The sequence below is a fragment of the Mus caroli genome, chromosome 7, assembly GCF_900094665.2.
Source record: "Mus caroli chromosome 7, CAROLI_EIJ_v1.1, whole genome shotgun sequence".
Lineage (NCBI taxonomy): Eukaryota > Metazoa > Chordata > Mammalia > Rodentia > Muridae > Mus > Mus caroli.
In genome coordinates, this window is record NC_034576.1 from 95,650,773 (window position 1) to 95,667,088 (window position 16,316).

General features: G+C 41.3%; 1 pseudogene; it reads right to left on the reverse strand.

The window, feature by feature from the left end:
* Positions 1-13,159: 13,159 nt before the first annotated feature.
* Positions 13,160-14,498, reverse strand: LOC110297986 (annotated as a pseudogene).
* Positions 14,499-16,316: the final 1,818 nt, after the last annotated feature.

Genomic DNA, 16,316 nt, shown 5'->3' on the forward strand with positions numbered 1-16,316 from the left:
GTCAGGCAACCCTGCGCTCCCGCTACCCCGGCGCTGATCCAGCTGGATGAGGCCTGTGGTCCTACTCAGGCCGGTTTCTGCTTCCCTAACTAATGCAGTCTCTAATCTAAAATTTTGAAGACATGTCAGAGCAAGAAGACTTTAACGGAAGGGACTAATGAATTTAATGAAAGTGACATAGTTTGAACATTACATGTAATTTTGTCTTTGTTTTCTTAACCTTTATAACTATAATGTTTCATTGGATTTACTTTATACTGAGTTATAGTAAGTTGGAATGGTTTATGGTGAAATGTCCTTATTCAATGTATGCCATACAAATAGCAGCAAATCTCTCTGTAAGAAGTTTGGAGGGGCTCACTGTGGATTTGGGGAAAATCATGGGCAGAGGTGTCAGAGAGAAAGAATGATCTGTTTTGTAAATGTTTGTGCTTAGGAACCATGTAACAAGACAGCTTACATAATAATGTTAAAGGTTTGGTTTTTAATTTCAGCTTTAGTGTTTAAAATGAGATCTGTACCTTATTTATATTTCTAAACCTTAAATATAATTTATAATACACACACATATACATGAATATTTCCTTGTGAAAGCTTTTTGTTAAGATAGATGGGCCACGTTCAAATGAGAATCTTGTACACACCCCGAAACACATGAGACCTAATGTGCTTTCAGATCATTCCCTTTGCGAGGGACTTTCAATGGCAGTAGGCTATTGTATTCACAGGCTACAGCTCAGTGGTAGAGTGCTGGCCTGCCAGGTTAAGAGCTAGGTTCAACCCGCAGGGCCAAATGAAACAAAACAAACAAACAAACCCCTCTAAGAACTTGCGACCTTTAAACTACATTTTTAAAGAGAAAGAGCCTCCCTAAAAGTGTAAGCCTTCACTCCCAACTCAAACCAGAATTTGTTACTGCCATGCCTCAGAGTCTCTACTTCATGTATTTTTTAATATAGCCAAAAATAACAACCAATACACTTTTTACTAAAGATGAGTGTTATTTAAATAAAGTTACTATTTCTTTTTAAAGTACTATCTGTACTTTTAGAGAATTCTAGAATGTTACATGCAAGGTATTTTGATGAACTCTGGATGCCATCTTCCATGTCTCTGATTCTAGCTTCCAGATACTCAGGTATTGAGCTCTCTTGAGCCCAGGAGTTGGGGGTAGGGTGGCAACATTGTGAGGCTCTGTATCTTAAAAATAAAAATGTAAGTGGGTATGGTGCCTCACACCTTTAATGCCAGCACCCAAGAAGCAGAGGCAGGAGGATCTCTGTGAGTTCAAGATCAGCCTGGTCTACATAGCAAGTACCAGGACAACCAGGACTGTCTAAAGAGACCTTGTCTCCTCAGAAACAAAACAAAACAAAAGCAAATAAATAAAAGTATAATTGAGTAATTGATATTGAGAATTACAAAATAATTGTACTGTTTATAGATACTGCACATATAAACACACACAGTCTTACGATGAATCCCCAGAACCCCAGATGCAGCTCCACAAAAGTTGTACATCTTTGGAAAAGCTTATTGACAGCTAGGCACAGTGGCACACACAGAGACAGGCAGATCTCTGAGTTTGAGGCCAGTCTTGTCTATAGAATGAGTTTCAGGACAGCCAGGGCTATACAGAGAAACCTCCAAGACAAATGTCTTGAAGGAAAAGAAGAGAGAGAGAGAGAGAGAGAGAGAGAGAGAGAGAGAGAGAGAGAGAGAGGAAAAGCTTATGAGAGATCACCTCTTTTTAATCCAACCCCTCTGAAGTATATTTAGGTTGTTTATGGTATTTGACTATTATAGACAATGACTCATTACCATCATTTTTTTTAGGGGCTAGAACAAACTTTATTGTATTTATGGCATGTGAAATTAGCAATGGAATCTTTTTGTTTTTATGTTTTCCTGATACATTAGTCCAAGCCTCTTAAATGCATTAAAAAAAATAGAAGACATCCCAGAATAAGACATTAAATGACTGCCCTGAAGATAATCAGGCTTGGACAGGCCACAGTTTCAAGGTGCTAGAAAGTTCCTCTTTAACATAGGAACCATCTTCTAAAAGGCTGATTAGAAACACTCAGGAAAAGGAAACAAAAGACTGGCCAGTGCTGTTTTGTTTCTGATCGAGGTTTGATAATCATTTCATAGAGGAGAAAAGGAAAGGTCAGACTGGGTCATCTTATCTTCTTCAGGGTTCATTTTTTTTATGAAAATTAGCCAAAATATGGTCAAACTGGACTCAGTATCTCTGTACAGAAGCAGCATTCTCTGGAAAGGCGAGACAGTGAATTCTACCATTTAACAAAGGATTCTCTGCCCATTCAGTTTCCTTAGAGTTTTAACAGACGATCCGTGGACAGGACTATATTCTTTAGAAAAACAAATACAGAAATGTAGCAAATAGTGGTTTCAGTACATTCCTATGGAGAACTCACTCTGGAAATGCTAATGGAGAGGTTGAAATGCCCCAGGACTTAATTAGCCTGCCTCATTCTTTCTCATCTACACACATGCCCTAGGCAACCCCACCCGTCCTTACTGCTGTTAGGGCTATCTTCTTATGGTTTCCTATGTACACATTACCATCATTTTTACTTTAATATTTGACAACAGCTGCTGTCAGTGCCTCCCTGCTAGTCCTTGGTGCCCACTGTTTCCTTAAACACTTTTGACTTCAAGCACCTGTGACTCTGCCTTAGGCTTTCTCAATGAAAGGAGAAAGCTTGGTCCACACTTGGGCAAGGCACAAACCCTGCAGCAAGGTATAGCCAGTGATGGTAGGAATCCACAGCAGATGACTGCCCCAGCTTCCTCTTTTTCCTGAGGCAAATTTTATATGCTATCCCTGAGTAGGATTGTGCTCCAGTTTCCCAAAGTAGTAATGTGCTAATTAACTTTCCACCCTGGACTGTCTTCTTCCCTTTCCTGCTTGGTGACTCTGGAGTCGCTATCTAAATGAGCCATGTGTGCTTCAACTCCAGTTTTGGGACTACCTTAGGAAGAACCAAATTTAAACCCTCACATTTGCTTCCTAGGTCACTTAGTAATCGCTAACGTGGAATTTCCATTTCAAAAACATATAGTACTTTAAAGCAGTCACTCCAAAATTGATGTAAAGGGTACCTATTTAGCAAGACCCATTTATAGTTTTTAATTTTTAATATACATACAGTTTTCTTTATTTATTTTAAAAAGAGTTTCTTTATTTGCTTTTAAGGCAGGGAGTCACTCTGTAGTGCTGACTATTTTGGATCTTGCTGTGTAGATCAGGCTGCCCACAAACTCACAGAGTTCACTCTTTCTCTGCCTCCTGAGAGCTGAGGGTTAAAGGTGCCATCGCCACTCCCAGGAGCTATTTTTTATTTCCAATTAGGATTACGTCCGTGTCCGAGGTAGGGATGTGCCTGTGAGTGTAGATACCTTTGGGGAAATTATTGAATCCCCTGGAGCTGTAGGGTGTATTTCCTAACTTGTGGGTGTTTGGAATCAAACTTGCTTGGTCCTCTGTAGGTGTGGAAAGCACTTCTCTTCAGTGCCTGTTTATTTATTTATGTATTTATAATTTTATTTCTAAGTTCTGAGAATTGGTCCTAGGGACTGGTGCATGCTAGACAAATACACTATCACTGAACTATATATATATCCCATGTTGATTAGTTTTATGTCAATTCAACAAAAGCTATCATCAACTGAGAGGAGGGAACTTCAACTAAAAAAAAAAAAAAAAGAAAAGAAAAAATGCCTCCAAGCTGGGCAATAGTGCCATTAATCCCAAACAGGGAGGCAGAGACAGGCGGATCTCCATGAATTCGAGGCCAGCTGAGTCTACAAATTGAGTCCAGGACAGTGAGGACTATCACACAGAGAAACCCTGGCTCGAAAAGTCAAAAATAAAAGCAAAAGAAAGCAGGCTGAGCAAGCCATAGGGAGCAAGCCAGTAAGCAGCATCCCTCCCTGTCCTCCTCATCACCTCCTGCCTCCAGGGTCCTGCCTTGCATGATTTCCTGTCCTGACTTCTTCAGTGATGGATCAGGATGCAAAGTTTGAGTTTCTGTTTTTGTTTTGTCTTGTTTGGGTTTTGGTTTTGCTTTGATTGAATGTTCCAATGGGATCACTGAGTTGGCCCAATATAAAGGCGCTTGTCAGCAACCCTGAAGAGCTGAGTTTGTGTTCTGGAATCCACAGGGTGGAAGAAGAGAACTGACTCCAGGGGTTGTCCTCTGCACATAGGCAATGAGTTCAGCACAAAGACACAGAATAAATAAGCAAATGAAATACAAATTCTTTTAGAAGTTCTCATGTAGACCAGCCTGGTCTTCAAGTTGTAGTGGAATTTTCTGCCTCTGCCCACTGGCTGCTTGGATTACAGGTATGTGTCACCATGCCTGACTTTCAAAGCATTCCCTTTCATGTCTCAAAAAAACTTTTAATTCACCCAGCATGTGATAGGATCGGCCTATAATCTCAGTACTTGGGAGGTGAGACAGAAGAGTCTTGAATTCAAGACTACCCTGAGCTGAATACTGAATTCTGAGACAGTATGGGCTACTACAGTGATATAGCTCAAACACACACACACACACACACACACACACACACACACACACACACATACTGGCTGTTCTTCCAGAGGACCCAGACTCAGCACCCACATGACAGCTCACACCTATCTGTAACTCTAGTTTCAGGGGGTCTAACACCCTCACACAGATATGTATGAAGGCAAAACACTAGTGCACACAAAATAAAAATAAATACATAAGTAAAATTTTTAAAATCTTAAATTTTGTTTCACAAAACCGAAAAACCAATGCTGTTCCTAGGAAACCTACATGGAGTAGGTGTGCACAGTGCAAGGCATTTTCAGAGTAAGTAAACAAACTTCCCAGTCACCTGGATTTCCCACAATGCTCTGTGGTAGACCTGGTCACACAGCACTTCATTCCCTGCCTTCCTTCCCTCCAAAGTCATGAGCTCCAGGAAATTAGGTGCCATGTTTAGACATCATTAACCTTTGTGTCCCTAAATCTAACAATTCCTACTTCATAACTGTAGTTGTTTTGGAAGTTGAACAAAATCTGGATGGCTTTGGAGACTTGCTTCAAGACAAGAAACTGGCGAGCTAGAGAGATGGCTCAGTGGTTAACTTCCAAAGATCCTGAGTTCAATTCCTAGCAACCACATGATGGCTCAGTACCATCTGTACTGGGATCTGATGCCCTCTTCTGGTGTGTCTGAAGACAGCTATAGTGTACTCATATAAATAAAATAAATAAATTTTGAAAAAAAAAAGATAAGGAATTGGCATTTGTTTGTGACTGTGATAGATGAGGAAGTCAGTCTGAGTGCCGTAGGTGTGGAGAAGTGTCTACCTGGAGCAGCTGGTCAACCCAGTGTTGACATGAACACCTTTGAGCTGGAAAGGGACAATTTCCAATCCAGAACCCTAACTGGAGATCATAGGCAATTAGTGAATTAAAGAGGGACAGTCACAGTAATTATTAAAACTAAAGGAGTAGAAGGATCACTGGAGAAGCATGAGGAACAGGTGTCATTACCCAACAACAGTGTGGACTCTGTGTGTAGCGAGCCAGAGAAACCAGACTGCTCATGTCTCCTCCACAGGCCTGCTGGAGTGCATTCCAGCCAGGGTTGACTTGACATGCTATCATATGTGATCCTAAGTATTTAGGCAAGGCCCAAGAAGACACCCAGAGTGCTGAGCGTCCAGTGATTGCCTCCAACTCCCCTTCTCAACTTCCCCACTAAACCGTGTCTCTTCAGTGGCTGAGATGCTGCATTCTCTGGTTTACTGGAATAAATCAGTACAGGACTCAAAGTAGCCAGTGACTGTGACACTGTTTCCTAGACTTAATGCTCAAGTCTGAAAGGCTAAGGCAAGATTTATATATGCTGCTGCCATTTAGCCCAAGTTCCTAGTCTAAGAAAACTTCAGGTTTGGGTCGTGATTTAGTGTGGACATTTCAGGGCACAAGAAAAGACCTTGTCATAAGTATCAACCCTAAGTAAAACAAACAGGCCCCTATTGTAAGCTGCATCACAGGGCAGACTGATTCTGTCAGAGAGGTGACCACAAACTTTCAAAGCTTCCCCGACTCTGCAAAGGCCCTTTCCAGACTAAGAACAAGGGAAAACAAACTGGAGCAACAGCACAATTTTGTGCCTGAAGAACTGGGAGGAGAAATTTCTGGATATTGTTGTGTTTAAACAAACTCTTTACTTGGGTGATTTAAAAATCTGTTTTTGCATAAAACTTAACAGTTAATTTTACAAAAAGAGCTTTTACCCACAATCATTGACTTGATTCTTAGACTAATCTTGTGTGGTCTATTCTATTCAAGTTTAAAGGTAAGGAGTTATGTTTCCAGAGAGGCCTGGGTTATTGGTGGAAGCATCCAGGGTTGGGACCAGACTTCATATTGATCTTCTGGTACCATACAAACATTATCTGCAAGTGTCTTTACTGTTATTTCCCACTAACATATTAAAGGTACATCCTTAGCACTATTACCTTTCTAATAACTCAAGTCAGCATACAGTGAGCCTAATCACATGCCAGGCATTAGTTTAGATCATATATATAGTTATAGTTATAGTTATAGCTATATATGGATCAGTAAAGTATAAATTTTTACTCTCTACGTGCATCAGGCAGACATTCGGTTTGGTGCTGTGCTTAGGTAGTCCCAACTACTCAGAGAGCTAGCTGAGACTGGAGGATTACTCGATTCTAGGAGTTTAAGACTAGCCTAATCAACACAAGAGACTCTGTTGAAAAAGGAAAGAAAAAGGAAGAAGCAGGAAAGAAAGAAGGAAGGGCAAGGATAGGAGGAAGGAAGGAGAAATGAAGCAATTTTATATGTGATAAGTAATAGTCTCCCAGAGGTAATTAAGACACAGTAGCCATGTGATTCTCAGACAATTCTTGTGTGTGGAGTGTGTGTGTATGCATGTGTATGTGTGTGGGTGTACTTGGGTTTTTTTTTTTTTAAGATTTATTTATTGCTATATGTAAGTTCACTGTAGCTGTCTTCAGACACAGCAGAAGAGGACGTCAGATCTCATTATGGATGGTTGTGAGCCACCATGTAAGGAACTAAGGACCTTTAGAAGAGCAGTCAGTTCTCTTAACCTCTGAGCCATCTCTCTGGCCCAGTGTGGGTGTATTTGTATGAAGGTCAGAAGACAACCTTGAGTGTCCTTCCTCGGGTGCTTTTGCTGAAGACAGGGTCTTATTGACCCAGAACTTCTCCAAGTAGGCACCTGGCCAGCAAGCTCCTGGGACCCACTGGTCTCTTCCTACCTTCCTCCCATCACTAGGATTACCAAAGCCCACCACTGTCCATTAAAACCTGGGATCTGAACATCTGAACTCAGGCCCTCGGCTTCCAAGGCAAGCACTTTAATAACTGAGCCTTGCCCTTCCCCTAAGGAAAAACACTCTCTGCTAAATGAACGGTGGCTTGGGTGTGATCAGTGTACTCCTGTAATGGCTGTAAGTACTATACTTCCTGGTGTAGCTCCTTCGATCGTAAAAATCCACTTCTGCAGCTTGTACATCAGAAACCCTTCAGTCATTATCAAAGAAGTACTGAGCTTATGTTATATGGTGACCTCTGCTCTAGGAGCTGGAGATACAATAAAACTAGCAAATCCCTTCTCTGAAAGAGCCTAGGAGAAGGGAACAGGCAATAAACGACAAGAAGGTGATAACGATTTTTTAAGCAGGTTTCTAGTACCACATAAAAGAGCAATTCTGAAAATACTTTATTTGGGTTCACTGAGAGGAGAAATCCACCGTCACAGAGACTTTTATGACAGGTAAAAGAAGTCTTGGCCAGGCTTGGTATTGCATGCCTAAAGGAGGCAGAGGCAGGTGGATCTCTGTGAGGTCCACACCACCCTGGTCTACAGAGTGAGTTCCAGGTCAGCCAGTGCTACACAGAGTAGCCCTGTCTTGAAAAAAACAAAACAAAACAAAACAAAACAAAACAAAACAAAACAAAACAAAACAAAACAAACAAAAAAAAAGAAAAAAAGAAAGAAGGAAGGAAAAATATGGAACAACAACTAAAAGAAGTCTTGGAAGGTACTTACAGCAAGGTTTCAAGTTGTCAGAGACTCAAATCCCTTCTTACTTTCCATCCCACCATCCTTGTGGATGGAAACTTTAGTCCTCACACTCCTCGATGGTGGCCAGGCTCCAGAAATCACACCATCATCCTCATAGCTGGACTTTAAAAGGTGATACAGGTATGGCAGCAATATGCTGGTAATCCCCAAACTCCAGAGACTGGAGCAGGAGGAAGGGAGTTTGAAAGCAGCTTGTCTACATTGTGAAACTTTTTCTCCATAGAATTAAATTAAATGAAACTAAACAAATGCAAGAAAAGATAAACAGCATTTCTGTGGACTTGGCCCTGACTAAATGTCAGGTGATGTGGAAATTGGGTTTTGTCACCACAGCTTGGTGAGGATTCTTTAGTTTCTCTTCAAGGTTGAGTAGCCATGTGCCCATCCAAAAGTTCACATTCTGTTCTCAAAGATGGAGAAAAATTATTATTAGAAATTGTAGCAGTGAGGATCCAATGGAAAGTGTCTACACAAGAGCTATTATTACAGTGAGTTCTCCAGGTGCAGCGCAATACCCTCAGGCTAGTGGCTATCCCATTACAGGCAAGTTTAGGCCTACAGGAAGACTGGGATTAAGGATTTCCAAATCAAGGTGAGAGGTGTTTGGCTGCCTTGACTTTGGTTGAGGAACTACACTAACAGGACATTGCCCTGGAGGGAGAAAGGCAAGAGAGCAAATAAATATCCTGACTTCCCTTCTTGCCTACCTCTGCTCTCCTCTCTACACTGCCTTTTATCTTAACTAAAACTGAAGGTATTAACGCCCTGGACTTAATGACTTAGACATCATGAATTTTTATAGCTAGAGCTGCAGACTGGCTAGAACCAAGTGTTCTCTGCTTCTTAAGAGTCACAGCTACTCAACCTGGTGTTCTGAAGGCTCACTCTAAATGTGCTAAGAGAAACTGGCTGTCCAGAGTTGCTCCTCATTATTAGGAACACAGTGTTCCTCCTGAATGGTTCCAAAGATAGTTCAGATCCCACACAGGATATCTGGATCATAACAGCAGCCCCGAGTCTGAGTCTGCAGGTGAGGAGCTTGTACTTGGGGGTGAAGAGAAGCCACCTACCACAGCCTTGTAAAAACAGCCATTGCTAGGAATAGGACTGTGGAAACAGCATCATCTCTGAACATCGAGAAGTTCAAATCCTAAGTCACGCCCAGGGTGATCTTGGGAAACTGGACAGTTAGGAGTCCCAGTATCTCCAGCGTAAATTAGACCTATAAATAACACTTATTCGTAAAGGCAGTTGTAAAACTGTAATGATAAAACTAATCTAAAGAAGCTTGCCAAATTACCTATGAGTGAGGCTGCAGTGTGGAAAAGGCTTTGCAGTAAAGTCTTTCTCATTGCACCCTGAGATGTTTATTATTGTGAAGTCACTGGCCTTACGGACCCCAGACCTTTGACACTAAGAAGTTCCCCCCTCCTCCCATATCACTTTTTACACTAGATAAATCCAGTTTTAGACGGTGGGGTAAAGAAGCCAGCTTTCTGCTCAAAGAGATGCAGATCAGGGGAGTTTGTATGGGAATGTGTGAGGTTACTCAAGGAAGTTAAAGGACTGACTGGGCCTGACTTCCTCCTGTACCGAAGGCATGAGTGGGAGAGACTGTGGGCAGAGAGACCACTACCAGACTATTGGGATCTACACAACAGTGAGATTCTACACTGTTGGAATTATAATGATATCTCAGGAAAGTTAAATAAGATGGTCTTTAGTGAGTTCTTTAATACAGAACATGCTATACAGTTGATAAGTTTCTATTGTTTACTGTTACATAGGTATTTGGATTTTTTGCACAGTAGATTATAAGTCCCCCAAGAAACATATGTGCATGGAAAAGAGAGTGGCAAAATCATATTTTCTTTGACATTAGATAGTGTTCTTGTACTCATTCTACATCTTATAGATTTTACAGGCATTTTATCCCATTTTATGATAAAAATATGATCTTTTATTTTATTTTATTGTTTGTTTGTTTGTTTGTTTTGAGACCAGGTTTCTCTATGTAGCCCTAGTTGTCCTGGAACTTGCTCTGTAGACTAGGCTGGCCTCAAACTCATGAAGATCCACCTGCCTCAGTTCCCCCTCCTACCCACCCTCACCCTCAACTCCTAGTGCTGGGATTAAAGGCATGCACCACCACTGTCAGGAAAACTTGATCATTGTTACTAAAGCCCACATAAGTACATTGCTTAAGGTTGTATAGTGTTAGAGACAGAATTCCAACTGGTTCTAATGCCAAACCCCATTATCACATCTTTAATCTTGGGGATCCAGAAAGGAAGTGTTACTAGTTTCATAATCACATCATATTGTAATGTGTATTATCCTCTGAGCCATATTAACATGGTCAGCTTGTGTTTCTATGATGATAAAGGACATATGTTCAGTATTGTGCCTTTGGATCATATACACAAGAGCTGCTTGGTCTACTTTTTAAAGGAAACACAAATTATATCAGAGAAAACATGAATAATTATTTTAATTCTCAGAGGGAAGTAAAGGAGTGGAAGAAAGGTGGGAGTGAGAGAAAGGAAGAGAAGGGAAGACATTTGCTGACTAAAAAATACTACAAACATAGTCTAAGGCTTATGGGCATGGCATTTGGGAAGCACTCTGAGGAACAGGGAATTTCTGAGGAAAGAACTGGTAGCTGACAAGGCATCCCAAGCACTGACCGTTTCCAGATCCAAACAAAGCAAAGTGCCTGTGTGAGAAGACAAGATGCACTGATTGCTGGTGACCCTCAAGTAAGTCCAGGAGGCTGGTTGCTTTAGAAGCTGGGTTTTGGGGAAAAAAATCTATCTGGAGTACCTCTAAATGATTGTTCCCTTAGGAACGGGGTAAACTGAGGTACAAACAGGCCGACACTGCAACTTGGAGACAGAAGGAAAGGAGAGCAAGGAGTGACGAGTAATAAATATACACATCTTATAAAAGTCTAACCATCAATTGGATAGTTCACCTTCTACAGTAGAAAAAAAAGTCATTTCTTGTCTGAGGCTGTAACAGGATATTAATAAGCTATCGTTTGAATGTTTAAGAAGTGTCAAGAACACATTTTATACTTTCTTATCTTTTGGGGGGGGTGAATTTTGGTTTTGGTTTTGAGACAAGATTTCTCTGTGTAACCCTGGCTGTCCTGAAACTTACTGTGTAGACCAGGCTGGCCGTGAACTCAGCATTTGCCTGTCTCTGCCATTGGAGTGCTGGGATTGAGGTTGTGTGCTACCACTGCCCAGCTTCCCTTTTCTTTTTAAATCTTGACTTCCTTACGCAAGGATTCTAAGCTTGAGAAGTTAATCACAGCTTACTTAGAGAGATTCCTAAACCAGGTCTACTTGGATAATAAAACTTACTTTCCAGTTGACACAGTGGCACAGATAATCCTGGTATACAAGAGGCCAAGGCCTAATGTGTATATTGAGTTCCAGGGCAGCCTGAGCTATATACTGACACTCTGTCTCAAAATCCCAAATAATTGAGTAAATAAATAAAATGCGTTTTCCTTCCCTCCTCAGTTTGTGTACAGTTTTTAAATGCATGTACAAATGCTCTCAATTAGAAAGAGTACATATTTATTGTAGAAAAATATTAATAACTTACAGGAAAGTAATATGATTTGTAAGTATGTGTTATTTTGTTATTTTTTAATTTTTGTGTATATATGTGTAGTCATGTTCCCATGCATGTTGGTACACATGTGTATGCAGGTGCCCATGTGTGCACATACTTGGGGAGACCTGATGTTGACTCTTGAGTGTCTGCCTTGACTTCCCTCTATTTTCTGTACTGAGCCAGGCTCCCTTACTGAACCAAAAACTCTCCAGCTCCACTAGTCAATCAGCCAGCGCACGCTGGAGATCCCTTCTCTGCTTCATTTACAGATGCCCACCTGTTTTTCAAGTGTTCTGGGCAGGTACTTTGTCTACCAAGTTCATATAGGCTATTTTAAAGAAGTGTGGAAAAAAAAATGTAAAAAGCGTTAGCTAAAACACATGCTTAAAAACTTCTGTGTTCACACTTTGATCTTTCTTCTAGAAAAATTTAATTTAATAAAAGGAAAGGTAAGATCATTATTTTAATTTACATTTTCTCTACTACTATTCATCATGTCATGGTCTGGGCCCTTTCTACCTTGTGTCACTGGGTAAGGTCTGTCAGCTTGCTTGCTTGTTTTCTTCCTTTCTTCCTTCATTTCTTTCTTTCTTTCTTTCTTTCTTTCTTTCTTTCTTTCTTTCTTTCTTTCTTTCTTTCTTTCTTCCTTCCTTCCTTCCTTCCAAAGAATTTCAGGACTAGTCAGTATTCTGGAGTTCTATTAAAGATACATGCTCGAGATTTTATAAAGTTTCTTGTTTTTATTTATGTGTGTGAGTGTGTGTGTACACAAGTTTATGTGCACCATGTATGTACTGGTACCTACAGAGGTCAGAGGGTGTCAGATACCCTAGAAATAGAGTTACAGGGGGTTCTGAGCTCTCTGATATGGGTGCTGGGCACCAAACCTGGGTGCTTTGCAAGAGCAGTAATTGTACTTAACTACTGAGCATTCTCTCTAGTCACCATTTGAGATATTTTAATATAGATTTTTCAATATAAGGGGTAAAATAAGCCTAGTGGTGGTGCCACATACCTTTAATCCCAACACTTAGGAGGCAGAGACAGATGGATCTCTGTAAATTCAGGGCCAGCCTAGTCTACAAAGTTGGGACATCCAGGGCTAGTGAAACCCCATCTTGATCGGTAGGTAGATAGATAGATAGATAGATAGATAGATAGATAGATAGATAGATAGATAAGTAGGTGGGTGGGTGGGTGGGTGGGTGGATGGATGGATAAGATAAAGAAAGAGTATCCCAGAGCATGGGTACACGTTTCTCAATAAAGTATCGTTGTTCATCATTTTCTTTTGAGATATCTTTTTCTTTCTTTTCTTTTTTATTTTTTCACAAATAGGACTTTTTATTTGTCACTATAAAAAATCTGGCTTTTAAATGGATTCTTGCACTGGCGTTTCCATATCCATTAGTTCCTTCAAATTTAGCACCTGTCTCATCCACAGTTGTTTTTTCCAGAACTACCACCTTCAGCATGGAGATCAGTGAGTTTCCCAATTCAGACCTGGGTCTCTTCAGCATCTTTACTTTCCTGACAAAGACATCATGAAAAGGTTACATGGGCTGACAGACCTTTTCTATGTCTATCCCAGTGCAGTCTGCAATCAATTTATTAACCACTTCCTTCAGGCCATTTTTCTGCTCTTCTCTGGTCATAATTTCCATCGGCTTCTTCCAGATCCTGTCCTATGCATGGGATGTCTTGTGTATCTGATTGTTGCTTTTTTAAGTGAAACCAACACAGAAAGATCAAGCAAATAATGATTGGTTGTCTTGACATCCACCTCAGCTTCAGTCACGGCCTGCCACTTTTTGACCACGGAACACATTTTGTCCTGGATAAGATCCATGCCATGGGACAGACAGTTTTCGATGTCAACTTTCCCAGTAACTTGCTTGAATTTTCTAACTGCAACTTGATCACTTCAAACGCATGATCCTTGAGGCCAACAGATACAACTTTGGTTCCTTCAATCCTTGTGACTAATGTTATTCCAATGTTTCTAGTATTGAAGATGACCTGAGTTTTCACATCATACCAGTCTTTCTTGGAAAATAGATTAACCACCTTTTTCTTGACTCCTTTCTTGGCTCCCTTTCATCAGGCACTGCCATGGTGCTGCTGAGAAAGCCAAAAGGTCGAGATATCTTTTTCTTACTAATTTACAAATCACATTAATTAATAATTATAAGATTTCGACCAGAGAGGTGGATCAGCAGGTAAGGATGATTATTACCAAGTCTGGTAATATGAGTTCAGTCTCGTAGCCGGGCGTGGTGGCGCACACCTTTAATCCCAGCACTCGGGAGGCAGAGGCAGGCAGATTTCTGAGCTCAAGGCCGGCCTGGTCTACAAAGTGAGTTCCAGGACAGCCAGGGCTACACAGAGAAACCCTGTCTCAAAAAACAAAAAACAAACAAACAAAAAAATGAGTTCAGTCTCTAGAACCCACAAGGTAAAAGGAGACAACCAGCCCTGAAAGTTGTCCTTTGTCCTACACACACACACACACACACACACACACAAATAAATGCAATACATTTAAAAAAGAATATTAACTTTGTCTATTGCATGCTGTGTAGTGGGTTGGTCTGATGCTGCTTGTATTCAAATGCTAAATTCTGTACCCCAAGATCTGGTTGCTCCAAGATGAGGAGCTTCTCATGTATAACAGCTTTTGTTGTATAAACTTTATCCCTCAAATTATGCATGATTGGTTAATAAAGATGCCTACAGCCTGTAGCTGAGCAGAAGAGAAGTAGGTAGGGCTTCAGTTCCCAGGCTTGGGTCCCGAGGCAGAGACCACAAGGGAGAAAGAGGAGGAAGAAGGAAGATTGCCATGGTAGGTAGACTGTGAGCACATGGACATGAGGGCTGTCCAGTTGGAGTAGGAGTGGCCCAGGAAGAATATGGCTAGTGATATCTCAGGGTTATTGACAGAGAAGGAGACAAAATGACATAGAGGGTTGATATCTGCCCAGCTCTAGTGCTTTATATAAATATAACGGTTTTGTGTCTTTTATTTGTAAATTAAATGATGTAAGGTAGGGTAGAGACCCCCAAATAATATTTACTGCAACAATGCTTTGCTTTTCTACACCCATTTGTTTTGTTTGGACTGCAGTTTTACATGAAGCTTTTCGCTCTTATGTAAGCCAAGCTTCTGGACTTTTCCTTTGTTTCTGTCTTTTGCGTTCTTCCCTTTGACAAGGCCTGTTCCATCCCAAGACTGGCTATTATCTCATCTACTGACTGGAGTTTGAAGAAGAGAAAGGATGTGAGTTGACCCAGAGGAGGGAAGGGGTTGGGCTTTCAAGGCAGATTGGATGACCAGGCGGTACAGTTGGAAGCAGCAAGGAAGACCAGAGAAATTTGATAATGTGGGTCCAGGGAAGTTAGACAGGGAGAAAGAAGATAGGGTTTGGAGTTTTGAGAGTGGGGCCATGGAGCTGGTTATTGATTGTCCAACAGAAAATATAGTTTCATTGCAGCTGGTCTCATAAGAGAATCCCATTTGGGAAATGAACACCACATAAGGATAGGTTTGCTAGGCATTGAACAAATGCAGGGACCTGAAAGAGGTAGGGTGCTGCAACCCAGGCCCCAGGTGATGACATATTCAATTGGGACTGCTGGCTAGAGAAGTGAAATGGAGGAGGCAGAGCCAAAATAAATGTTCCTGTAATCAAAATCACAGAACAATTGCAACAAGAACAAATCCAGGCTTTACAACCTACACTGAGAGGCACTCAAAAGAAAAGAGGCTAAAGAGGTTGCAAAAGGATGGGAGGCTTCAGTTTCAGTGGCGGCAGCAGGGAGGTTTGTGAGAACAGACTGATTTCAAGAAAGATGCAAGCCGGGCGTGGTGGCGCACGCCTTTAATCCCAGCACTCGGGAGGCAGCCAGGGCTACACAGAGAAACCCTGTCTCGAAAAACCAAAAAAAAAAAAAAAAAAAAAAAAAGATGCAACAGGAACGAGGAAACCTAAGCACAGCGTCTGATGCTCTGATTTCAAGGGGATGTCCAGAAGCCAACCCAGAGTCAAGGGGAGAGCAACTCCCCGGATATATGTCAGAAACTTGAGGTTGAGCTGGAACCCCCTGGGGGCCATGATGCTTCTCCCCCAGTTCATGACTCTAAGCCAAGGCTGCTAGTGGAAGGGAGAAAAGACAGCTTTCTTTCTCCTTAGGAATGCTTGAGGATGGACCAATTAATGAAGACAGAGCCTTAAAAGGCATAATTCTGGTAAATGACAACCTCCTTGTCCAAGTTAGTGCTGGGGGTGAGACCTTGTGACTGAAGTTGCCAAAACAAACACAGACACTCAGCTGAAATTGAATTTCATATAAACAACGAAAAAGCTTTGGATCGGTCAGCAGCAGTGGTATGTGAAGAAACTGCTGCCCTGGGCAACTGCTTGTAGTGGCCTAAGGAATTCTATTCAGTGACCTCTAGTCACTTGAAGCCAGGATCCATGTTCACATTCTCTCTCTCTCTCTCTCTCTCTCTCTCTCTCTCTCTCTCTCTC